We start from the raw sequence: 26,347 nt of genomic DNA, 5'->3' as shown, positions 1-26,347 counted from the left end.
GCCAATCGTTCAGGTATGGAAAGACTTGGATTCCCTGATGCCTCAAATGAGCTGTGACTACTGCCATGCACTTGGTGAATACCCGGGGGGCTGTGATGAGACCAAAGGGCATAGCCCGAAACTGGTAATGATTGGCTCCCAGCTGGAAGCGTAGGTAGCTCCTTGATGGTTTGTCCATCATTATGTGGTAGTAGGCATCCTGGAAATCTATTGAGCACATCCAACTGTCTCTCCCTAACAGAGGGAGTATGGATTGTAGAGTGACCATTCAGAACTTGGACTTCTTTACATACTTGTTTAACCTGCTGACGTCTATGATGGGTCTCCAGTCCCCTGATCTTTTTGGAACTAAAAAGAACCTGGAGTATGTTCCGAATACTGTCTGGTCTGCTGGGACCTTTTGGATGACTCGTTTTAATAGCAGCTTTTTTTATCTCTATAGCTGCTTGATCCCTGTGATTGGGTGGTACATCCGGGATCCTTTTGGGAGGGCGTGGTGGAAGGGAAAAGGGTATAGAGTAACCTCTGGTGATAATGTCTTGTACCCACTTGTCTCGAGTGAGATTTAGCCAGGCTTCTAGGTACAAGGACAGGCGACCCCCGACCGGCTCCAGAGACGCACAGTCGGGTTCCACATCAGGAACACTGATAGGGATGGTCACGAAAGGATTCGCGACCTCCCTGATTTTGGGGGCCTCCCCTGACTCTAGGGCGATGTCTACCATTATTTCCTCCTCCCCTGCCTCTGAAGGAGGAATCACCCTGTGTGTCCTGGAAAGGTCTCTGTGATTTCTTGAACCACATTTTAACGCTCTTCTGACCTTTAGGGTAAGGTCTAGAAGGAACGGTAAAACGGACTCCCACGGCAGAGAGAGTCTTTCCTTCCTGATCACACCTTGTGAGGGAATCTTTCACCTTGGGTCCAAAAAGAGAGGATCTGTCCACAGGAGCATTGGTGAATGTAGACTTGAAAGGCTCAGCAAAGTTGCATATACGCATCCAGGAATGTCTCCTTAAGGAGAGTCCTGAACCCGCCGCCCTACTCACACCATCAGCTGCATACGAAATCAGCTGCATGGAGGAGTTAACAATAGATGTGAGAGAAGCCAACTGAGCCGACATCGTAGATGGGACTGCTTCAGTAGAGGTACCCTGAAGAGCATTTCCTAACTCCTTTAGGAGATCTGTCTGAAGTCTCATAAAATGTGATAGATAATTCAGCGATCGGAGTGTAAAAGCTTCTGAAGAGAAGATACACTTCCCGTACCTATCCATCGTTCAGGATTCCTTATTGGGTGGATGGATAGAAGAAGAAGTCTCTGCTAGCTCCTTCTTAGCGGCCGCCGCCACCACCATGGCATCAACAGGTAAGCCTTGGATAAAAATTCTTTGTCTTTAGGGGCGGAAAGAAATTTATTTGGCCTCCTGAGGACCGTTTCCATGGCATCAGGAGTCTGCCATGCTTTCTGACTCACAAGACCCAGTAATTGATCAAATGGAGGAGATACCCATGAAGCTGGGAGTTGAGAACCGAAAGCCTTCAGGTACACTGACTCCTAATCGGATGGGGTAATGGTGGGCCAGCCGCCTCTCTGCCTGATGATCTCCAAAATGTCTGCAAAGGCGACATCTTCAGAGGACGACTTAGGGGACCCCTCTGACTCATCGAGGTTAGTGTCAGATGCGACAGACTCATCAGGGGAGTCCACATGCTTCTTCTTACATGATCTCTTCCGAGGGGGCTCCTCAGCGGGGTCTTCTGGGGAGGTCTTGGAAGATCGGGGGTCACCCAAATGGGGGTCCTGAGGCTGTGGGTCTCTACCATCCCGGGGAAGAGAGGATGCTGAGACCGTAGTTGGTGCTTGAGGGAGTATAGCATCGGTACTCCTACGTGGGACAGATGAACTATCCAACATGCTCCTCATCCTCACAAAGACCAATTCCTCCGGCTCCGAAGAGAGTGTAGGTGCCGATGCCTCCAAAAGAATCGGCTCCGAGAATTATGTAGGGTCTGAACTCATTTGGGCCGATGCACCAAGAGGAAGACTCGGCACCGAAGAGGTTCAGTTCCAAGTGTCCCCCTCGGGGCCGACCAAAGAGCTTCGGACCCTAGACACTTCGGAGAAAAAAACCAACACACTCACACAAGAGTGGAACTAGATCCTCTAACTTACGCAGATCTAGCCCTAACACTCACAACAAAAATAAAAGTGGTTTTACTAGGTTCTGTAACTTAAACGAACCTAGTGCAAGAAAGAAAAAGGGAACAAACTAGCACCTCTAAGTTAAACAGTCTAGTCTAAAAGCACACACTCACGGGAACTACACACAAAAGGCCAACAGGCCCAAGAATTTTTTAAACAGTAATAAGTCAAATCCGGTTAAAGACACAAATCAGTATCACAATAAAACTGTCAGCAATCAGAATAACACTTCACACGAAGCAAAAAGAAACTCCTAATAAGGAGTAATAATAAAGAACAAAATCACTTAGCCACGGCCAACCAAAAGAAGCTTCCGACTGAAGACACGGCAAACGAGATCTGGGGAATGTGCGCATGCACCATGGGATATCTACTAGCCACGAGCCAATTAGAAGTTTTCAGGCCTTCTAAGCGGCCGAGTCAGAGCCGAGGATCGGCTCCGAACCCACACGTAATAATGGAGGCGAGATAGGACTACATAACATACTATATTTTGTTTTTGCATGAAGTCATTTAATTGTCAGTCTCTTTATGTGCTTCTCGTACACCTTGATTACAGCCATGTCCATATTTCACAGATGAGCTTCACAGTCAGCGGTTTTCTGTTTCCCCCACCCTGTCTGTGTTTACAGTGCATCTTTAAATTCAAAAATGATCTTTTCCCCTCAGAACCTGTTTACATGTAAACCTGTTGATTAATAAGATTGCTGCACTCAGCCAAGATTTAGTCAGACTACATCTGCACCTCCTTGCTGCACAACAGTCAAACCACATGCAATAACTTTTCAATAGGTTATCAAAGTTCATTAGGTACAGTGACCAAAAAACTTTGAAAATTACTTGTAACATGGTATTCAGACTTGTGACGTATTAGTCATTTATGTATCATTTATCTGTTCCAGTATTGCTCACATCACTTACAGCAGATGTATCATTGTTAGGCAGTTTCTGCATTTGAATTGTCTGGTTTGTTTTTAGGGCACAGTTCATCTATGCAATAAGATGAAGTCATTCTTGTGCTCTCCATAAGAAATATGGGATACAGAAAAGTACTGGTGGCATAATGTTTAAAGCAGGTGATATCAGATCCCTTCCCCCATTTTGGATGGTTGTGACAATGTTGCATTGAGTCTACAGGGTAGAACACCTTCTACCAGACATTTAATTTTCATGGTTAGATCACTATAATGGCAGACTGACTCAGGTATTCCTAAACTAGGGATGAAAATTTAACTTATATGTGGCTTGTCCCATAATCAGGGAAAACTGCTGCCTAGATCTGGACCTTTCAGAAACTGTTGGTGAGTTGTGTTTGTGTGTGTGTACATTGCCCATCACAACTGACAATATTCTTGAAGGTATTTCCCTGAAACTGACATGTTCTGAAGATCCTTTTCAGCAGAATAAGTGAGAATACATGGTAGGGCAGCCATGGTGGATTCTAATTGCACTGTACTGGTCTATGGACAAGTGACAGCCTCTTCTAAACTGAATTCCACCTACTTTGTGTCTTCCTTTACATTTGGAACTCTCCTACTTGAGAAGCATTACTGTAATCTAATTCTGCATGTCCCACAAAGTTAAAACTATACAGATTGATAATTAGGAAGGCATCTTGCAGTCACCTCTGTGGCTGAGATGAAAGCATTCTCTGTCTGGACAACTAAGCCTCTTATCTAGGCCATAACACATTTCCAGTGTATTATTTTCTATTTTTATGAGTGGATGTACTCCTCTTTTCACATACCTCCTCTTGTCTTTGCTGTTATCAGGCTTTAATTCAGTACTGATGAGTTATAGCTTACACTGATGAGGAAGTCCTTCATTTTTGTCTTACATTCAGAAGGATTTAACTGTTCTGTTCCGCTTATTCCTGGAAGTGAATTTAGTTTTCTTACTCAATAGAATATATGAGTGGACAAAGTTGTTTATTTTTAGATATGTTCTTTATGAAGAGAACACACACAGAAAAGTCTGATAATTAGCACATAGTTAGTAATTGAAAAGCATCATTTGTTAAAGGAAACACCACTGACTAATATTACGTTACTATGTTTACTTTTCATGTAGGCCCTGTGTAGCACTTTTGAATTTTTATCTGTCTAAATATTTGTTGGTAAGGGGCTCCACTTAGTTGCAGGCCTAAATGCTGCAGAGCTTTAAGTTCAAGAGATTTCTTTAAAATGGAATTGTAAACATTGTTAAATAGATTTTAAAAGTTAAAATGCAGTCCCATAGTTGGAAATGTTGGAAATAATTTGCACTTAAATTAAAACTAAAATTTAACACACATATGAACACCGCAGTGTTGTTATATCTTCCTAAATTTTTTCCCATTTATAGATAACTGCTTCTCAGACTTCTTAAGATATTTGGCAAGGTACTTGGCTAGAGCCCTCGGTCACCTATTCAGACTTTTACTTCTCCTCTTTATACCTGTTAACATTTGAAGAAGAAAAAAAGTGCTGTGGTAGTGTCCATTTATAAAGCTGAACAGCAGCCTACTTCAGAATCCAGAATCCGCACCATCTTCCTCTTTTCCGTTATGGAAAAATGTTGCAAAGGAGTTGCCTGTTATTTGATACAGTACATAGCTGCGTGAAGGCGACTCTCCCTTAACCAGCATGGCTTCAGGTCTAGACAGAGTACTCTGCTAACATCACACTACAAAATAAACTGGGGTAACGGATTACAGACAGGGGCCACCTCTGTGGCTGTAACCATTGCATTTGGCAAGCTAGGCTGTGTCCTTTTTATGGATGAAGATGGTGGAATATGCCACAAAAAATGTGCACCAATGTGAGAATTACCTAAGAACTAATCCTCAGAGTCAAAGTAAAAACACTATACAGTCTGGAATGCAGTATGGTTAGAATTGCTTACGATACTGTCTTTATGCCTGCTACTGCAAAGTGCACTGCAAACTGGGGCACTTTTTCTGTCCTACCAAAACACACACACACACACACACACACACACACACACACACACACACACACAGGAAGAGATGGATAAAAGAACCTTCTTGCTACACTGAGTATGGCCAGTCTTCTCTTCAAAGCCTGCAAAACAAAATATGCTGGTTGATTACTGTGAGAAACATGAAGATACTGTCATCTGTGTTGGCATGTCTGGCAGGAGATTTGTGTGTATTCTCAGATGGGCTTATACTGTATATGCCAGCATGTCTAATTGTCAAAAACTGTAGATAAGTTTTAAGTGTTGAGTACTTCCCTGTCTGTACAGAATGTTTGGTGAATCTGTCAGTGTTTTGATACATTTATAATTGCACATGTTTGTGAGGGGGCTTTCTAAAGTACAAACTGTGGAGAATCAGCTGAACTGTCGGTGATGTAATTAGAATGCTCCTGGTTGCTAAGTGATTATTTGAACAGCTGACTGACAGGAAAAATAACTTTTTCAAATAGCTGACTGCTATTTTTTTAAATAAGACAGTTGAGACTGTTAAGCTGTGTAGTTAATCAGGCACTAAGCAGTTTTGTGAAGAGCAGCTGTTTGTGAAGAGATGCAGTCAGTTACAGTGCTGTGCAGTGATACCGGAAGAAAAAAAGAACTTATCAAAAACTGTAAGCCTGCCTTTGCCTTTCTACTATGTGTTAGATTAGATCAGTGTCAGCATTCTCTAATTAGATTAGGAAAATTTAGTTATTCAGATAGAGTTTTTCTAGAATGATGGACTTCTATCCTACAATTTAATTTTATATTCCTGGTGATTGGATTCTGGTGTTTAATGAAAGCAATTAATTTACATTTTTGTAATCATTTTACTTATTATTAAATATTTTTTATTACATTGTGGCTGGAAATCACTGTTTTTCTTTAGAGACTGAAGAGTGTTTATACCTGTTTGATACTCTCTAAGTCCCCTTGAAGGCTTGGTAGCTTCTGATCACAGCTATCATTTATTTTGATATTTAATTTTCATAATTAGACACCCCTTTAGAAGGGCATGAAAACACTCTGATTGGTGGCAGCATTACTCTATTATTTTGGGGAAGAGACACAGCTGGAAATGTCAGGCTTTTCCAGAAGTGTTTGGATGAGTGAGATTTAAATTTACTTTGAGAATGAGTGCATCAGAGGTCTTAAACTCAGGCACACTGTTTTGAAGTGTGCAATAAGGAATGCATTTTGGGTGGACAGAGATATACAGGAAAATACTGCATGTTCCTGCTCTGCCTTTAGGGGAAACTTGTTAAATATTACTCCTGTTTAAGTGGCAGTCTCACATTGGAGTCAGTAGTGAAGACTGAAGTTCCTTAATTACTGATCCAGGACATTAATGGACGTCACATTAATTGTTGGTAGTCTGGTGGAATATAACTGGATGTCACAATCACAATTACTGCCGCCCCTAAAACAGAGTATTACTGCATCTCCATTCAAAAGGTGAAATGGTTAAGTGAAATATGTAGTACATTCATGATTAATTTCCTCACCTTATGCCACAGTACTCTATTTTGCATAAACATACCTTTATTGGCTTGCCTCTTTCCATCAGCTACACACCATCCCCTCACACCCAGTATTAAAATGAAGGTTGGCGACACCTCCTTTTATCTAAGATTTGGTTCACTTGAAAGGTGCACCAATTCCTGTTCTCAGGGTTGCACTGTGTAAAGTACAATTTACAAATGGATTTCAGACTATGTTGTCCAGAAAAATTTACTTAAATTGTGAACGGTTTCAGAGGTACAACCCTATGCTAATAAAAGCCCCCATAATTTTTGAGCGACTGCTTAACTGTATGTTTTTATAAAAGCTTAGGGATATGCTGACAAAGTACTGTGTTGTTTCTTCCTCCTGACTATCTGCTATACTGGACTTACCTGAGGTGTTGTAATATTATAAGGTGTTTCTGTAAACATAATTATTTATAACCCTGATGTACTGTAGTAATATGGGACTTTTTTTTCTTTTTATAATTCAATCAGTAAATGATAATATGTGGTCTTTTAGTGTATTACATCTATAACATGCATAATGCATGTGTGTGTGTGTTACTGCATAATACAAATGTACAAAACACATGAAAAAGGGTGAAGTCTGTTGGATGGTGATATTTGCACTTAGTCTCATAACAGATGCTCCTCCCCCCTTCTCAACTTCCAGATGACCTAGTCTTTCTTAAAAATCATGTGTGGTGGCCCGCAACTACCTGAAAAAACATCCTTATTCACTGAATCATAAATGGAGTTAAACATCTTCTTTCCAGTGTGCAGACTACAGAAAAAAAAAAAATAATTCTATAATTCTTTACTCCCTTTTGAAGACAGCCATCTCCCATGACCTCATGGTACACTTCATGGCTCCAGGCCATTACTCCTTGCATAGTGATGATGTGAGGTCAGGGCTTCCTGCTCATCTGGTCTGGTGGAACCAGAAATGAAAAAACACCACTATTAAGTACATAAAAAAATAGAACGTCAGTATTCAGCCACTTGGAAACATCAAATACTTAATGAATGAATACACACAGAGCAAGCTGGAAACACGTATCTTAACGGTTCCATTTGTCGACTCTCTCCTATTTTCAAACCAACAAGTGATTTAACCAAGTCAGCTTCTCCACCTTAAAGAACAACAACACTAAAAACCTGAAAAAAAAGATATGCTTTTCAGCATACCTTGAACATTCCTCCATTACTAATGTTATTGTATCAATGTTAGGGATTATTATTATTATTTTCTAATTTGTCATACTCAAAATGGCCAGAAAGTGGGCTGCCAAACTACATAATTTTGTTTTACAGTTAATGCTTTTGCCTCCATTATTTAGTTTTAGAGGGACAGAGTAAGAACCCTATGTTGATAGGATGATTTACTGTAGTTCCCTCTCCTCATCTTACAACTATACTGTGACTACCTTTTACTGCTGTCATCAATCCATATTTTTCATTACTTTGCTTCCTTTGACTTTCTTTAGTGACCATCTTTCATTCGGCATTTTAAGGAATGGTAGGCTTTAAAATGGTGCTGAGTTTACTGCTCTCTCAACATAACTGCAATTCATTCAGTGTTTAAGTGTGAGAAATCTGACCAAGTGATTACTAGGTATTACTTTACTGCATTCACAATTTTGAATAATGAATTAGTATTTGGTGTTAATCTTCCTTACCCCAACCCACTGGCTTGCCTTACCCAAATACTATACACAGTCCAAAAAGGAAGTAACAAAACACAAAAAGAAAACACACACTTTTAGAAAACAGTGTAATAAAATGCAAAATCAAATACTGACAGAAAATCAGGGGAGTAACATGAAAAGTAAGTTACGCACTTACCATAATGTTCCATCGGTGTTGTCCATTTTCATTTCTCCTCGACAGATGGGTTCAGATCAGAGATATCGGATCAGACTCAGCCACTGTAAAAGCTCATGGCATCTTAGAACTCTCTATCTTCTCCCTTACCCATGATGCACCATACCCTCACTACCTCAGGTCTTGTTTGCAAGCTGTAAAAGAAACACATACTCTTAACAAATGAAGAGTGAGAGAGAGACACAACAAGGAAATGCAACATCTGCAGCTGGTAATTTTTGTAAGATATAGCAAATATGTTAGATCAGTTTGCTCTTCTAAAATAAACCTAAAAAGGGTTGGGAGCTGGTGGGTGGGGAGTCGAGGAGGAATGAAATGGACAACACAGATGGAATGTTATGGTAAGTACATAACTTCTTTATCTGATGTTGTCAATTCTCATTCCATCCTCGGCTGATGGTACAGAGTCCCCAGCTACCTAGAACCCTAGGTGGACTGAAGGAAGGATATTTCTGAGCACCACTGAGCTGAAAGATGCCCTAACTCTGGGCACTGGGTCCAACTTATGAGAGATACAGGTGTGAGGGAAAGTCCAAGTTGTTGTTGAACAAATGTCATCTATGGAAGTTCTTGAGTGGAAAACTGAGGAGGTAGCTACAGCTTAGGTTCATAGGTTCATACTAGGCTATCTGCCCTAGGGCATTTATAAGCCTAGCCAGAGTGTGTTTGGCTTTCGCCACCCATTTTAAATGAATTTTGCTATGCCTTTTTTTGAGGTTAGTATACTGTGCCTCTGTCTAACAGTGACACAGAAGTGATAGCCGAAACCTACGATCTCCCATCCACTCATCAAGATTCCTCTTGAAGAGAGTCAATGTGGGACTCTGCCTAACCTGGACTGGGATTTTATTCCAGAGTGAAGGGAGCCTCTGGGTTATGAATCTGTCCCTCCAGCATGTCCTATTTATTTCAGTGCTGAGGTTCAAGTCTCTCAAGCGCGTAGCTCGATGGGATTTGGATTTTCTGAGGTGCAGCATGTCCATTAATTCCGGGTTGGACATGGCTTTATACGTCAGGCACAGATCGCCTCTGAGCAGGCGGTATGCCACTGAGTAGAGCTGGAGTTTCTTTAACCGGGAAGCATATGGCATCTGTTTGAGCCCTTTGATCCTCTTGGTGAGGTACTTTTGGGGTCTTTCCAGTTGCTGCAGGTGTCTGGTAAGGTACATCCCAAAAGGGGCATTGTACTCAATTATGGGCCTGATGAGGGATGAGTAAAGAGGCCTGATCTAGATGTGAATCCCTTCATGATTAGGTGGGCTATATAAAATGTTTTTCTAACCACTTTGGCCACGTGGTTGTCAAATGAGAGATTGCTATCAACTTGGGTCCCCAGGTCCCTAATTACTTCTTCTGTACTTAATGGATTACCACCTATGTGGTAATTTGTGGGCACTTTGTATTTGCCAAAGGGGATGACTATACACTTTTTGGCATTTAGCTTGAGGCCATGGCTCTGGCACCAGTTGTCTGTTTCTATGAGGCCCTTTTGGAGGATGCTTGTGTCGGCTGGAGAGTTGATTATGGTGCCCAGTTTGCAGTCATCTGCGAACTTGGTCAGCCACAGTCCTTCCGTATTGGCCTGTACCACCGAGAAATATATACCGAACAAGAGAGGTCCCAGGACTGAGCCTTGTGGGATGCCACTTGTAACTGGTTTGGAGTCTGACATGGCTCCAGCAATTCTAACCATGTGGGTTCTGTCCTTGAGCCAGTTTGCAACCCATCTAGTGACATAGGGGTTTATATTTAAGCTGGTGAGCTTATCTATAATGCCCGAGTGGGTATTGTATCGAAGGCTTTTGAGGTCCAGGTAGGCTGTGTGGACCACCTTCCCCTCGTCAATGGCCTTGGTGACTGTTTCAAAGAAATCGACCAGGTTTAAGAGGCAGGATCTGCCCTTAACAAAGGCAAACTGGGTAGGATCCAGTGTCTGTAGGTCCCCAATATCTTTATTTATGAGGTCCATGATGATCCTTTCCATAGCTTTGCAGACCAAGCTAGTCAGGCTTATGGGGCGATAGTTTCCAGGATCCGTTGAGGCACCACCTTTGTGGAGAGGGACCACTGTTGCTGTACGCCACTCTTTGGGTACATATCCTGTAGTAAGGCTAAGATTGAACAGTAGTTTTATGTTTGGGTTTAGCTCTTCTTGGAGTTCATGTAGGATGCAGCCCGGGACACCATCTGGTCCCATTGATGCTGTTTTTTGCTTTGGAGAGGGAGGCTCTTACCTGAGCATCTGAGATGTCAGGGGGGCAGCACTCTGTTGGGATAGATATTTGTCCTTTTGGTGGGGAGAGGGGGGAGAAGTTTGCACTGAACCTGTCAGCTAGGATGTTGGCAATGTCTGTGGGCTCGGTGTATTTTTTGTCATTTTGGACTAATTCTGAGCATATCTGGGAATTCCCACCCAGGTTCCCAACATAACTAAAGAAAGCCTTGTGATTATCCTTAGTGTCCTGTGCAATTTTTCTCTCGAAGCTGGCCTTAGACGATTTTATGAGTGCCCGTAGTTTTTTGCTAATACTGATCAGAGATGCCTTCCCTTTTGGGATTTTGCTCTATCATGTAGTAGCTTCCTCCTTCTATTGTATAGTTTGTTTATGGCTGGGGTCGACCAGACAGGACGTCTGCCTTTGGAAGATTGGGTCTTGGTTTTATTTGGGATTGCATGATCCATGCATTCCTGAAGGTGTTCATAGAATGCGTTTATAAAGGATTCTGCGGTCTGGGCCGTATTTTCCACAGGCCCGTGGACTTTGAAGAATTTCGCCTCGGTTTTGAGGCGTGTGAAATTTGCTTTAGAGAAGTTTTTCACTGTGGTTTTCTTGGCAGGGGGTGGGGTCGGGATGTGAATATCCAGTGAGATTAGTTTATGGTCTGATCTTACCAGTGAGGGATACACTTCTGGTCTGGAGCATAGTGTCCCCATGTTGGTGATGATCAGGTCCAGTATGTTTTCCCCTCTTGTGGGAGTGGTAACAAGTTGTTCCATAGCATTTGAGTTTATAAATTCTAGGAACCTTTGGGCTATGGTGTTGGAGCTAGAGTAATGCTCCCAGTCTATGTTTGGGTAGTTGAAGTCGCCCAATATAATGGTGTTTGGAGAGACCTTCATATTTTCCAGTATTCTCAGGAAAGCCAAGTGGGGTTCCTGTGTTTGGGAGGGTGGTCTGTAGCAGGCTATAAACTGGAAGGCAGTTTTACCCACAGTTAGTTGCACATGGATAGTCTCTGATGCTTCGTGCTGTGCTCTTGTTGAATGAGCGCATACGGCAAAGTCATACCTGATTTGTTGTAAATAAAGGAGATAGGTGACTTTAGATACAGGTGAGCCCAATTTCAGATCAGTAAAGGATACAAACAACTGATCAGTTGTTCTGATACCTTTTATTCTATGTAGATAGAAACATAATTGTCTATGCACATCTAGTAAATGTAACAAGTATTCTCCTTTGTTGGAATAATCTGAAAGAAGACTAGCAGATTGATACATTGATTAATGTTAGCATCTGATACCACTTTGGGCAAAAAGGATTCATTGTTATGTAAGGATATTCTATCCTTATGGAAAATGAGATGAGCAGGTTTCACTGACAATGCCAGAATTTCTGAAATCTGTCTGGCAGAAGTGATGGCAACTAAGAAGGTCTTCCAAGACAGAAATTTAAGGTCACAATCATGGGCAGATTCAAAGGGTGGAAGAATCAAGGACTGCAGTACCAGATTTAGATCCCATGGTGGTGTGGGATCTTTAAAAGGAGGTTTGAGAAGAACTGTGCCACGTAAGAAAGCTTTACATAGCTAATAAGAGGCTAGTGAACAGTTATCAAAACTAGTGTGGAAATTAAAAACTGCTGCCAACTGGACTTTCACTGCTGAAGAACTGGCCCCTTGGTTGAATAATAGCATCAAGAACTCCAGCACATGACTGATTGGGACCAAGAAACAGTCTACATGCTTTTGAAAAGCCCAGTATAAAAATCTATTCCACTTACTAGCATAACGTTTCATAGTGGATGGCTTAAGAGAAGACAACAATATGTGATGAACAGGGGAAGAGAGCATCAACTGTCTGGCTGTTATTGGAATTTGAGAAACAAAGCTGCCAGCTTGAGGTTCGGGAGGTCCAGATCTGTCATGCCCACTGGATCAGACAGATGATCTTAAGCTTCATCCAAAATCCAGGGTTGGTGAATTAAATGAGGCCACAAGAAGGGAAACCAAATCTGTTGAGGCCAAAAGGGGGCAATGAGAATGACCTTGGAGTTCAACCTGGTAGCTCTCTGAAGGAACTTTGGAATTAGCAGGAATTGGGGCATATGTGTAAAGTAACCTGAGGAACCAATCATGGAGAAGAGCATCCATCAGTGCCTCCCTTCATGGGGGATTAGGGCAAAATAGCTCTGTACATGTATAGAGGAGATGCAAAGATATTGCAGCAAGGCTGACCCACTTGCAGGAAATTAGTTTCTCAACATTCTGGTTGAGGGACCATTCGTGAGGTAATAGAACGCACCTGCTCAGCTTGTCTGGTCTCATGTTGGGACTTCTCCAGAATGTGCGTTGCTAAGAGAAAGTGGTTGGAAGATATTGCCCATTGCCACACCCTTTAGTGCTTCTCGACATAGGGGGTACAATCTGGTTCTTCCTCGTTTGCAGATTTACCAAACCACTGACATATTGTCTGTTTATAATGCAATCATTTCTGATGGGAGAACATCCTTAATGGCTTGCAATGCTAAAAGCACTTCTCTTAACTCCAGTACACTGATATGCAAATTGGCCTCTTTGGGGGACCACATGCCTTGGACTGTCTTTCCCAGGTAATTCCCCCACCCTAGCTGGGAAGCATCTGATGCCACTATGGCTTTAGGCTGCAAGGAAACAAATGCATGGCCCTCTAGCAGTTGTTCCGACTGGATTCACCACATAAGACTTTTCTTGCACGAGTTGGTAATTCATATTGGAGCGATTTACCAAACCACTGACATATTGTCTGTTTATAATGCAATCATTTCTGATAGGAGAACATCCTTAATGGCTTGCAATGCTAAAAGCACTTCTCTTAACTCCAGTACACTGATATGCAAATTGGCCTCTTTGGGGGACCACATGCCTTGGACTGTCTTTCCCAGGTAATGCCCCCACCCTAGCTGGGAAGCATCTGATGCCACTATGGCTTTAGGCTGCAAGGAAACAAATGGATGGCCCTCTAGCAGTTGTTCCGACTGGATTCACCACATAAGACTTTTCTTGCACGAGTTGGTAATTCATATTGGAGCAGTCACAAGTATCGACTACTGAGATGCCAACATCCACTGATGAATCCTCATGGGAAACTTGGCTAAGAGAACAAGGGTTATCACTGCTGCCATTGATCCTAGCACTTGCAGAACTCGGCGTGCCAAGATCGTGGTACTGCAAAGTACCTTGTTGGCTTGAAACCTTAAAGTTTGAACTCTGAAAAGGGGAAGGGAGGCTATTGTTGACCTTGTGCTGAGTAGCGCTCTTATGAATTCTAGAATCTGAGTTGGCTCCAGATTTGACTACTCCAAACTTATGGCTATTCCTAACCTTGTACAAGCGAGGATGACGACTTCTTTTTCAATGATGACCTGATACCTGGTCGGAGCAGTAATGAGACAGTCGTCTAAGTATGGAAACACACGGAAATCTTGCAGTCTCAACTGAGCTGCTACCACTGTCATACATTTGATGAACACTCTGGGGGCTGTGGTGAGACGAAAGTGCAGTGCTCTGAACTGATGATGAATGGATCCTAGCCAGAATTGCAAGAATTTCTTGGATCGCCTGTTTATTTTTATATGATGGTATGCATCCTGGAGATCTATTGAGCACATCCAGTTGTCCTTTTCCAAAAATGGAAAAATGGACTGAACCATGACCATCTGAAACGTTGTCTTTCAATTAAATCTGTTCAGGCTGCTGAGATCCAGAACTAGTCTCCTGTCCCCTGTTTTCTTTGGTACTAAAAAGAATCTTGTGCAAATTCCAGATCCTTTCTGGTCTGGGGGAATCTTTTGGATGACTCTATTGTTTAGCAGCTTTTGTACTTGAATGGCTGCTTGATCCATCTGACTGGGCAGAACATCAGGGATTCTCTTGGAATATGGAGAAGCAGGGAAATGGAATTACATATCCTCTGGATATGGTCCTCTGCACCAGAGTATCTTTTATTTCTAGCCAGGCTCTCTGGTGCATGGAGAAAAGACCCTCGATTGCCTCCAGAGGGGGACAATCGGGCCTCTGTTCAGGAGGGCTGGAAGGGTTTGTCAAAGAAGGGTTCTCTGGACCCCTGATATTGCCAGCCTCGTCTGTTGCGAGGGTGTCATCTACCATTTGAATTTCCCCCTCTGCCTCTGGGGGAAGACCCTCCCTGTATATCCTGGAAAGATCCTTGTGACTTCTTGAACCAGATCTTTCCACCACCTGGATGATTCCTTGAAAAGGATCTTTGGGGGGGGGGGGGCATATGCCCATGACAGAAAGGGCCTTTTCATCCTTGTCACACCTGGACAATGTATCTTTTACTTTGGGACCAAAAAGAGAGGTGTCATCAAAAGAAGCATTGACAAATGTAAACTTGAAAGGCTCTGCAAAGTCACACAAGCACATCCAGGTGTGTATCCCAATAGCTATGCCTGAACCCACTGCCCTTGAGGTTCCTCCTGCCACACTGGAAATAAGCCTCATGGATGAGTTTGATAGCAATTGTAGGGTCGACCAGCTGCGAGCTGACGGAATCCTTCACCTCGTCAGACACTGTTCCTGCGAGGGTATCTGAGAGTTTCTTAATCAGATCCCTCAGTAGTCTGGTGAAATGTGCCAAATCGTTCACAGACCTCAGGTCAAAGGTCCCCGAAGTGTAGACATGCTTCCCAAATCTGTCCATCTACCGCAACTCCTTGCCGGGGGATGAACAGAGAAACTTTTGTCTGCTAGTTCCTTTCTGGTGACCCCTGCTATGACCATGGCATCAACAGGGGCCCTTGGACCAGAACTGCTCGTCTTCTGGAGTGGTCATAGTCTTATCAGGCTTCCTAGGAATGAGCTCAATGGTGTCAGGCTCCTTCCATGCCTGACATGAGACCAGTTTGAGGAGACTGTTGGCAGGCGGAATCACTCAAGTAGTAAATGGGGTGGTAGCAAATGCCTCCAGGAGCACAGATTCCTCCGATGAAGGGTTGCTAGGTTTCCAGCCATCTCTCTGTTTCAGGATTTCAAGGATGTCTCTGAATGAGACATCCAGAGGAGGTTATGGGGCGGGGGCTTCGTCCTCCTCAAAATCTGTGTCATGGGTGAAAGATTCAGGAGAATCCAGATGCTTCCTCTTGCATGTCCTCTTCCAAGAGGGTGAAAGATTCAGGAGAATCCAGGTGCTTCCTCTTGCATGTCCTCTTCCAAGAAACCTCCACAGTGGGATAATCTGGGGAGGTATTGGAAGAGGTGGAAATATCCAACTGGGTGTCCAGGGGTTTTGGTACCGGCTGTCCCTGTGGGAAGGTTAGTTGAGACTCTTGATGCAGAGATCGAATTGCAGATGCAGAAGCTGAGGGGATAGGACCCGTCTGAGTCATGGTTGCTGATACAGCTCTCTCCAAAGTCCTAAAGGCTGACCTTCCCAGAAAGGAATAGGAGCTCAGATCTGTGAAGAGGGCTTTCTGATCCTTGGTCCTTCCTTGCTCCAAGGAAAGTCACCTAGAGGCAAAAGTTGGAGCCAACCTAACCTTTGCCACAGCTCCGAGGTGTAGAGATGGCTCTGAAGCCCTCAGAGTTGACTGAAACACCTCAGATCTGACAGGATAGAATCAGCTAAAAGAGCACTCCAGATCCAATTGCACGGAAGAACTCACAGCAAGCTTTGGATCCCAGGAAACAATGATCTTCGGATCCGAAGAAGATGGAACTGGGATCCAAGGGCTCAAAAACCACAAAGGGAGTCAGAGGAGGAAGAGTTAGTGGTGGTGTCATGGATGTATGGGCTTCCTGAACCAAAGGGGTAAAAGCCAAAGCAAAAACTTTATGGCTCTGCACCAAGAGGATCTGTCTCATGATCGTCTTCACATCTTCCACAGTGAGGCTTCTAGAAGAGTAAAAGGACTGTTTTGAAGGAGAATCTGGTCTATAAAGGAAGGGGTCCAGAGGTGGGGAGCACCTTGTCCGAGGAAGCACATCTTGCGATCTTGGCGGATTTGACATCTTTGGATCTGATGACTCCTTAATTTTTGGAGACTTCAGATCCAAAGAAACAGTCTGATCCGACAAAAGACTTTTTGCTTTTCTCTGATCTGAGGGGTTTGGATCTGAGAGTCTAAGTTTCTTTTTCTTAGCTGGAGCTGAGGAAACTGTAGGATCAGAAGAAGGTCTTTTTGATTTTCTCTGAGGTCTTTGAAAAAACAGAAGAAGAGCTTGGAGAAGAGTGCGGCAACTTTTTAGAGGTTTCTCCAGCTATGGCACTGCGAAAAAAAGATGGTAAAAACCACTTTAAAATCAAATTGTTTTTGCATTTAACTAACGCTCGGGAGTTGAATGCATGACACACTGTGCAGCTCTCTTGCAGATGGAGGAGGCCAAGGCAATAAACACAGAGTGCGTGTGAGTCAGAGGAGAATCTTCTGACCGCACTTCCCACAATTTTTAAAACCCGCAGGGGCCTTTTCTTTTTCAGCCATGTTTCTAGAAGAAAAAACAAATTGCTACGACAAATTAATTCAACCACAACAAGATTTAAAGAACAGACAGATTTTTTTTTTAAAATAAGAAGAGAAAAAGAGAGAGGACTACCTACAAAAGTAGTTAAGAAGTACAATAAAAATACTGAAGGGTGAAGGGAGAGAAAAAAAGTAGAAAGATACTAAAAATAGTATCAAGAGTATGCTAGTACAAGAAAAAAGGAAGATTAAAGAAAATACAACTACTTATCTAGCCTAAAACTCGAGACACAAATCATCACGTCTTTTCACCGAAGGGCAGCAAATGAGATCTGAGGTAATGGGGGTGGAGCATTATGGGTAAGGGAGAAGCTCAAGAGTTCTACGTTGCCACAAGCTTTTACAGCGGCTGAGTCCGATTAGACGTCTCAGATCCGAACCCATTACTTGAGGACAGAATGAAAATTGACCATCAGATAATATATTTTTTTCTTTGTGGCACACAAAGTTTGATTAAAGGAAAAGACAACTACTTTGTAATAAGTAAAACATTAAACTAATGTGTAAGTGGAAAGTGGGGTTTTCTTGTTTATCTGTATCTGAAAATTAAAGGCACATTTAAATGCCAATTTTTAAGAGCCATTGCTTTCTATATTTGGAATAAGTGACCTAAACTAATTATTTTGACATCCCTACTCTTCCAAATGTAGCAGAAAATACGACAAACATAACAAAGAAAGGCAGTCATAAAGCAAGTGGAATAAATATGCTTTTTCTGTATGTGGCATGTTTGATGTTGGACTATAGGGAGGGAAGATCACTTTTTGGGAAAAAAAAATAACATTTGAGAAGAGTTATCTTTTAAGCTTCCCTTAAAATAACACACTGGTAATGAAGTATGCCATTAAATATACCTTCTCATCTGGAATGGGAAATAACCCCCCCATCCACAAGAAATGCACAACTAATAACTGGCTGAACCAAAATGTCTTTAGGCACCTACCCATCTTCCACAAATAACAGGTTCCAATGACATTTTTTTCTGCAATTCTGTGACCATTATATGTTTGTCTAATGAACACATGAAGAAAGCCTACATTTTGTAAAGAATTACCCCATTAAACTACTGGTGGACATCCCCTCTCAGCTAACATTAAGAACCTGTAAAGACCTTCAGACTCCTAGCTCATTTAAAAAGAGTTTTTTTTGCTAAAGGCAGCATAACAATTTCTCTCACACAATTCATCCACCTTTTTGCTGGATGCCCTCATTTCCTCTTACATTCTTCCTATCTGCCCCACATCTTCTCCAACAGATTGCCTTCTGCTTTCCTGCACATGTGCCTGAACCATCATAATCCGTTCTCTGACCTCTGCAAGTGGAGCTACTTTGGCTTCTGTTCTGATTTTCCCATTTCTTCACATGTCCAACAGTGTGCATCCTACCACCCATCTCAGGCATTTCATCTCCATCACCTCTAGCTTTCTCAGCTGCTCTGCTTTACTGCCTAGGTTGCTGTACCATACTGTAGTACTGGTTGCACAACTGTTTTGTACACCTTACTTTTCAGCTTCTTTGGCATTCTTCTGTCATACACTACCTAAGACATTCTGTCCAAATGGCTGTAGCCCCTCTGATTCTAGCTTTCTGCTCCTCATTCAGACTTCCCTTCTCCAAAACCACCCTTCCCAGACACTCAAAGTTGCTAACCTGTTAGGTTATTTTCCCGTCTCTCTCAGTTCTAAGCATCTTCTGATTTCCCCCATTTTTTTGCCATTATAGCTATCTTACCTGTACTCAGTTTCATTCCATGAGTCTTCAGGTTTGCATTCCAGTTCCACTATCCTTTTCTGAAATTCTAGTTCAGAATCTGCATGTAGTGCCACATCATCTGCATCCAGCAACTTTGCTAATCTATCTCCTCTGAACATTTTATTAATGCAGTCCATTACCAGTATGAACAGCAGTGGGCTCACAGCTGAACAATGATGAACACTCACTCCCATTCGGAACCCCTCTGTGAGACACAGCAATGTTTGTACTCAAGTCAGCTGCTTCATGTACACAGCCTGCACTAATTCTATCAATGTTTCTGAGACTTTGAACCACTGCAGAACTGCCCAAATCAGCTTTCTTGACATCTTGCTATATGCCATTTGGACTCTTTCCTCATCTCTAGCTTCTTCGCAACTCTGTCTCATTGCAAACATCAGGCCAGTTGTGTTGCATCCTGATCTGAATCTGAACTGCTTACCACCCATCTTATTTTCTACTCCTCTACATATTCATTTATCAACCACCCTCTACAGAACTTGCATGCAGTGTGACAAGATTTGGATACCTCTGTACTGCCACAGTTGTGGATGTCCCTTTTGCTCTTGCATATCGGCACTGGTATGCTTATTATACAATCATATGGGATATGCCTTTCTCTGCACACTGTTATGAGTACACTTAGGAGCCATTTCTCCCTTATCTCCCTCAACAGCTTGATCATATCCGCTGTGACCTCATCTCAGCCTGTTGCTTTCCCTGACTTCTTTTTCCTTAGTGCTATTCTTACTTCTTTTAGGGTGGGCTCCTACTCTTCTTTCTTCGTAGGCTATGTCTGGGGTAGTACAGCTTCTGTGGCATTTTCTTCATTCATAAGCAGTTGGAAGTACTCCTTCCTTCTGCTTTTGCTGTCCTTTGGACTAGTCGGCAGGCTGTTGCTGGCACCCCTTACAAGGGGTGTCTATCTTCTTCTTTCTATCTTTGCTGTGGAACCTAATAAGAGTTTTTTTGTACCATCTACCGAGTCATGTTCCAGAAGTTGGTAGAGTAGCTCTGATGTCTTCTTCTTTGGCAACCAATGGTCCTTCTTATCCTGGTCTGTCCTTTCTATCTTCCACTTTTCCCCGCACTCCTCCTTTCTTTTTATGATTTCCTGGACTTCTACATTTCACCACCAGCTTTCCTTATGCACCAAATTTCCATAACTTACTGAGCTGCATACTTGTACTGCAGTCCTCTACACATGCTGGTTTGGGGCACTGCCATTCTTCTTTAACTCCAGCTATTTCTTCTTTTTCCCTGAGGTGTTAAAGGCCCAAGTAATTCCTTGAACTCTTGTGCTTTCTCCCAGTCAATTTCCAGGTCTTCAGCATAGTTTCTTTTGATCTTAGAGCCTTCTCTGACCACTGCTTGAAGCTGACTGTGGCAACCAGTGGTTTATGCAGTGGGCCAACTATTTCACTGGGGATGACTTTGCAATCGTTGATTCTACCCGAATGCTCTTTTTTGTACTAGTAGGAAGTCTACCCGAGTTGCATGTTGGGCGCTCTTGTATGTGATCTTGCGACTGTCTTGCTGAACCATGTGTTGGCCATTATCAAGCCATTTGCCACACAGAAATCTAGAATGGCTTCTTTATTCTTGTTGCTCCACCCATATTGACCCAGGCAGTCTTTACATCCTGCTCTGTTTGTTCCAATATGTGCATTCAGGCCACTCATTATTACCACAAAGTCCTGTTGTCCTGCTTTATACAGTAGGGCCTGCAACTGTTATTTGAATACACTCATTTCTTTAATATCACAACCCTGCTGTGGAGTACAGGTTGAAATTATGAAGCGCGATCGTCAGATAAGTGGAATAAATTCACTGGCAGACATTTAGTTTTCCATCTCGATTATAAAAACAGTCACAAAATCCCTAGTGGATATGAGGTTACTTCTTATGCAGAGTCCATCATTGGGGAGTCCAGCTGTAAATGCATGTGCAACTCTTAGCACCTTAAGATTTGCTGCTGAAATGGTCCTGTGTCTTGGTTTTGCTAGTCTGCCTATTAACTCCTATCCTTACACTGTAGTCTGACTGCCATAAGTCTGTCACGAATTCTGATGTATCCCTCACTGTCTTCTCAAGCCTTTCCCACACCACAACTCACACACAATTTGTCTGTCTTCCTCTTACTTAGTAGAATCTTGATCCAAAACTAAATGACTATGAGGGTCTATATTATGATATTGCATGTTCACAACAGCGAATGACACATAATCGACCCCATGTAAGTGAAAGCTTACAACTTCGAAACCTCATAACAGCAATTTCTTTCCAAGGGAAAAAAATTGCTGTTCTGAAATCAAAAACAAACAAAAAAAACTGTAAAACATTACATAATGTGGGGGGCTGTGTCCCCCACACCCCCCTGTTTAAATATACCAACTCTGAGATCGCACTACAGTGCCGAAAACGGCAAAGTAGCAAAAGCGGTCAAGCAAATTCTTTCCTAGGGAAGGAATCCGCTGAAAAGCCACTTCTCTATTTTGCCTTTTCGGTTCGATGAAGACTCATTCGGCAAACTGCACCTGCGACAGCGTAATAGGGAACCATCTATGAGGCACTGCCCTTCCATCAAGTCTTTTGGATACACAGAATGTCCAGCTTCCTACTTACCATCATATCATCCACTTCCAAGCTGCATCCTGTCAGTAAACCTGCACTAAATATAGCAATTCATAGTCCATGCTTGGCATTGTACCACAAAAAATCCTAAGATTACTAGGGATTCCATAGCAAAATGCAAAAACAGATTATAAAAAATGAAAACATCACTTAACACTGCTTTTGCTGCTCCAGGAATCAATAGACAGACTAGCAAAGCAAGACACAGGACCACTTCAGTAGCAAATCTTTAGACAGCAAGGGTTACATGCAGATTTACAGCTGTACTCCTCACTGATGGATTCTGTATAAGAAATAACCTCATATCCACTAGGGATATCTGATGGTTTTTAAGATCTGGAAGGAATACTAAATCTGCATTTAGATTTAATCCACTCATGTACTGAATGTCTTGCCGCTGCAATCCTAATGATGAATGTACTTCAATCTTCAAACAGGAAACAGCACAAAATGTCATGATGTTTCTTATCTTTTTTTTCAAAACAAGTTTATTGTTTTAACATATGCAATATCAGAAATATCATACACAACAGTATACAAAAAATAGAAATTATTATAATATTCAACAAAACAACTAAAGTATTTACAAAGACATCCACTACAATCAGATCAATTAATTAAACTAAAATACTGTGCTATTGAAATTAGAATTTTTTTAACAAATTTTGTAAATTATCCCATACAATACAATGTGATGTTTTTCTAGTTGTTCTCATTCTAAATGTGCTTATTTCCATATGACACATTATATTCATAACATTTTTAAATTCATTGAACGAAGGAGGTGTATCTGAAATCCAATTTCTAGTTATTATTTTCCTAGCCACTGCTAGGATAGACCATAACAAGGGAAGCTTAATCTTTTTAACACATTGAGGTACAGGTGTGTTGAATAATATAAGAGACTTAGAAATAATGAAATTATCTGTAAAAAGAGCCTGCAAAAATTCATTAATTGACTTCCAGTATTCTTTCAACTTCATACAGTCATAAAACATATGAGCCCAGTCAGCATTAATTTCTACATTACATCTCTTACATAGATTATCTTTATTATTAATTTTATTCATCATCAAAGGTGTATAAAAGGATCTATGTAAAAATTTCCATGTATAAAGTCTCCAGACAATGGAAGATGTAGTTCTATAAGCGGATTCCAATATATATTGTTTATCTTGTTGAGTTGGTGGGTCCCCATTAATAGAGGTGAAATAATTCCAGTATGAATCTACATTGTAAAAAGTTTCTTGTCTGATAATTTTATGTATATATGAAAGTTTACCTTTATCAGAAACTTTATGCTGTAAATTTATTATCAAGTAATCAATCAGTTTTGGAATAGATTCTTTAACTGTTATAGACATTAGATCTATTCTATCAATGAGATGTTGTCTAAAGATCTGAACCTCTAACCAGCAAGTTTCTCTTAGATCAAACTCTTGTTTTAAGAAATCTAGATTTTTAACTTTATTATCAGATATCAGCTGATACCAGTACTTTAGATTATTATCTCTTGCTAAATGAGCTCCTTCAGAAGTAGATGACATAAGCATACCCTGAGTATAAATTATAGGGAATACAATAAAATTCCATTCCCTATACTTAGGGTGCATGAATATAAAGTTACGATAACTAATAATAATATTTAATGGGTAACAGACCATATGTTTAGGTGTAATAGGTGAAGTACAAAATTCCTTTAGCAACCACAACATGGAGTTATTTATAATCATATTTTTATGTGTTAAGGAGATTTTCATGAAGTGCATACTAATTAGCTCCCAATAATCTTTCCATTTTGCGACATATGACCGATCTATTAATAAAGTAATAACTTTTATAATAGAAGAGATAATATATAAATTAAAGTCTGGAAAAGAAATACCGCTTGAGACCAGCTATTAGTATGTTTCTTTAATGCAATCCTAGGTCTATTAGGTGCCCATAAGAAATTTAACATTAGTGTATTCAGTTTCTTGATAGTTATTTTTGTAGGTGAAAGTATTATTGATTGTATTAAGTATAAAATCTTGGGGAATATTATCATTTTAATAATTGTAAGTCTCTCCTCCATAGTAAAAACATATTATTCCAGGTATTAAAAAGATTTTGTATATTAAGAAAACAGGTATTATAGTTATTATATATAATAGATTTAATATCTTTAGATAGTATTATACCTAAATAAGTTATCTGACCTGAGTTGGGTACATATTTAGTAAAATCACTAATGAGAGTATTTTTTCGTATATATAGGTAGTATTTTAGTTTTTCTTCATTGAATATTAAACCAGAAATACTTTTAAAATTCATCATTTTATCAAATAAAGACTGCATAGAAGAATTAGATCCTGCTGATGTAATTAGAACATCATCTGCAAAAAGTTGAATTTTGATGTTGTATTTTCTTCTATTTCAAAACCCTCTATGTCAGTACTGTTTCTAATCAAATTAGCCCAAGGCTCCATTACTAAAGTGAATAATAGTGGAGAAAGTGGACATCCTTGCTTTGTACCTTTAAGAATGGGTATTTTTGTGAAACATATGTTCCTACCTTAATATAAGCCAGCTGCCTTTGTATAAATGCTCAATTAAATTTACAAATGCAGCAGAGAAATTTGTGCATTTCAGTAAGGTAAACAGATAGTCCCAACTTACTGAATCAAATGCTGAACCTATATCAAGACTAATAAGTGTTAAATCTTTCTTTTTCCTATTTGCAAAATCAATTAATGTTAAAGTTCTTCTTATATTATCAAAAGTATTTCTATTTACAATGAAGCCCGCCTGATCTATGTCTATAATGCCGGGATAATTGTCTTCAATCTATCAGCAAAAATACTCATAAACATTTTATAATCAACATTAAGTAATGAGATGGGTCGATATGAAGAACATCTAGTTGGATCTTTATTAGGTTTTAAAATTGGTGAAATAAATGTATATTGCCAAGATGGGGGGGGTTATTAACTCAGTTTGGGCCAGAATAAAACCTTATGTATTAATGAATATGTAGTTTTAGAAAGGATTTTATACATCTCTGGTATAATACCATCATTACCCGGTGCTTTGTTTGATTTAAGCTTATTTATTTGTGTAATAACTTCTGTATATGAAATACTCTTGTCCAATAGTTTAATCTGTTGTTTATTAAGCTTTTTATTCATGTTTGTGGTTATAAACTCCTTTATTTTATCTTTAGGTTCCATGTTAATGTTGTTATGGTTAATCTTGTGAAAGTGATTTCTAAATTCGTCCAGTATTTCTGGTATACTAGAAACATTCTTCTTTTCCTTAGAGAAAAGATTTCTTTGATATGGTTTTGTTTATTCAATCTTTTGTTTTATTTTTAAGTCTATGTAAGTATTTGGGGCTTATTGAATAAGACAAAACTTGTATTTCTCTAAAGTTATTTTAACTTTATGAGTTAAAATTTCTTTGTATTTCTCATTTAGTTTGTTTATTTCTTCAATAACTTTCTTGTCCATAATATTTTCTTTATTATTATGCTTATAAGAGTCCAGTTTACTTTGAATATCTAACAATTCCTTATCCCAAGATTTCCTTTTGTTATTATACCATCTGATACTTTGTCCATATAGATATGATTTTAAGGCATCCCAAACATAGACAATGGAGACTTCAGGAGTATTATTTATGTCTAGAAAATGTTGTACTTGAAAGTATATATTCTTTATAGTCTTTTAGCTGAGTTAAGTATGCTGGTATCCTTTTGATCTGAACATTATGAGTATTTTTATCATGAATTCAAAACAATTGAGTTATGATCAGATATAGGACATGAAATGATTTTGGAATTAATTAAATCTGTTACCATCTGGTTAGAAATAAAGACCCTATCTATTTTTGAATAAGTTTTGTATCTGTTAGAAAAAAGGTGTATGGTAATGATTTTGACTCTATCTGATTATTAATATCATTCAAATGATAAGAATTAGCAAAATCATTTAAATGTTTTGCATTAGATGTAATTCTTCTTTTCTTTATAGTGGTAGTATCACTTTCATGTAGTATACAATTAAAATCACCAGCTAAAATAATATCCCCTATAGAGAATGATATGATCTTATCAATATGATGTTTCACTGTATTAATACCAATTCCAGGTATCCAATATACATTAATTAAAGTGTAAGTCTTCCCATTAATTTGTATTGTAACCATACAAAACATTCCTTTGTCATCCTGATAAGACTTAATGGTTTTAGGAATGGGCATACTTTTATTCCATAAAATAGCCACTCCTCTTTTTTTCTGAGTGTGCTCTGAACTAACCAATACTGTATACTTATTAGTGGCTAGTTTATCAATATCTTTTTTCAAGAGATGGGTTTCTTGCAGGAAGACTAGATTGGCCTTGTGTAGATTAATGTATCTTATTAGGCTTGCCCTTTTACACGGATTATTCAATCCATTAATGTTTAAAGAAATTCCTTTTAAAGATGTCATTTGGCATTTTTAAAACTCAAGAATCTTATGATCGAAATAACAAATAACCAGATAAATAATGTTACATCTCCTCTTTTAGGTGTACCTTTAAATATAGCTGTATTTATTAAATCTCTTATGGGATTTTGTATAGGATTCAATTTTGTTTGTAGTGACAATGAGTGTACAAAATATATTGTGGATGTCAAAACTATATGCATATAAC

The 26,347-nt window shown here is 40.1% G+C and overlaps 1 protein-coding gene across 1 annotated transcript in view; it reads right to left on the bottom strand.

The window, feature by feature from the left end:
* TGS1 (trimethylguanosine synthase 1) overlaps window positions 1-26,347 on the bottom strand; it is a 1,147,018-nt gene that overhangs the window by 135,869 nt on the left and 984,802 nt on the right. The window lies entirely within an intron of this gene.

The sequence above is a fragment of the Protopterus annectens genome, chromosome 3.part0 (assembly GCF_019279795.1).
Source record: "Protopterus annectens isolate FY-2018-M chromosome 3.part0, PAN1.0, whole genome shotgun sequence".
NCBI classification, from domain to species: Eukaryota; Metazoa; Chordata; order Ceratodontiformes; family Protopteridae; genus Protopterus; species Protopterus annectens.
The sequence above is the reverse complement of the archived record's forward strand: the minus strand, read 5'-3'. Positions and strand labels throughout refer to the sequence as shown.